This window comes from Lutra lutra, chromosome 15, assembly GCF_902655055.1.
Source record: "Lutra lutra chromosome 15, mLutLut1.2, whole genome shotgun sequence".
NCBI classification, from domain to species: domain Eukaryota; kingdom Metazoa; phylum Chordata; class Mammalia; order Carnivora; family Mustelidae; genus Lutra; species Lutra lutra.
Window position 1 is genome coordinate 69,212,247 of NC_062292.1, and position 773 is coordinate 69,213,019.

Below are 773 nucleotides of genomic sequence, written 5' to 3' on the forward strand. Positions count from 1 at the left end.
TAAAATATGAAATGCTTCATGATTTGGCAGGTGAGCCTTGCACAGGAGCCATGCGCATCTTCTGTGTATCGATCCAAATTCAGTCTATGTGCTGAGAAGCGAGCTCCCCTTCAAGCTTAATTCCAGCCCTGCAGAGGTCCTCTGAGTACAACCACTGGTGCCTAGGAGAGTGGGACCTCCCTCCCTCATGTCTCCCACACACAGTCCTCCCACCCCCACCAGAAAGAAAGGCAGTCAGGGAGAGAGAACGGGGCCAAAACCATGCAGGGTGATGGACAGATCTAGAAGGGTCAGCCCTGAGGCAAAATGGTGGGCAAAGTTCTGTGGGTACTCTCCCATTGTCTCTGATGGTAAGGAACTTTTTCTCTTGGGAGGCATTACAATTAATGCTGCTTTCCTTTATTTACATGTTTTTTTTTTAAGATTTTATTCATTTATTTGCCAGAGAAAGAGCACAAGCAGGGGTAGCAGCAGGCAAGGGGGAACAGCAGGCTCCCTGCTCAGCAAGAAGCCCAACGTGGGGCTCGATCCCAGGACCTCAAGGTCATGACCTGAGCCCAAGGCAGATGCTTTACTGACTGAAACACCTAGGCATCTCAAGTTACTTTAAATTTAAAAACTACTTAACTGTTAAAAACTATTACCAGAGGGGCGCCTGAGTGGCTCAGAGGGTTGGGCCTCTGCCTTCAGCTCAGATCATGGTCTCAGGGTCCTGGGATCAAGCCCCGCATCGGGCTCTCTGCTTAGCGGGAAGCCTGCTTCCCCCTTTCTCT

General features: G+C 50.2%; 1 non-coding gene across 1 annotated transcript; it reads right to left on the bottom strand.

The window, feature by feature from the left end:
* LOC125086517 (U6 spliceosomal RNA) lies at positions 1-106 on the bottom strand. The gene has a single exon (XR_007123241.1). It is a non-coding gene; the product is annotated as a U6 spliceosomal RNA (small nuclear RNA).
* Positions 107-773: the final 667 nt, after the last annotated feature.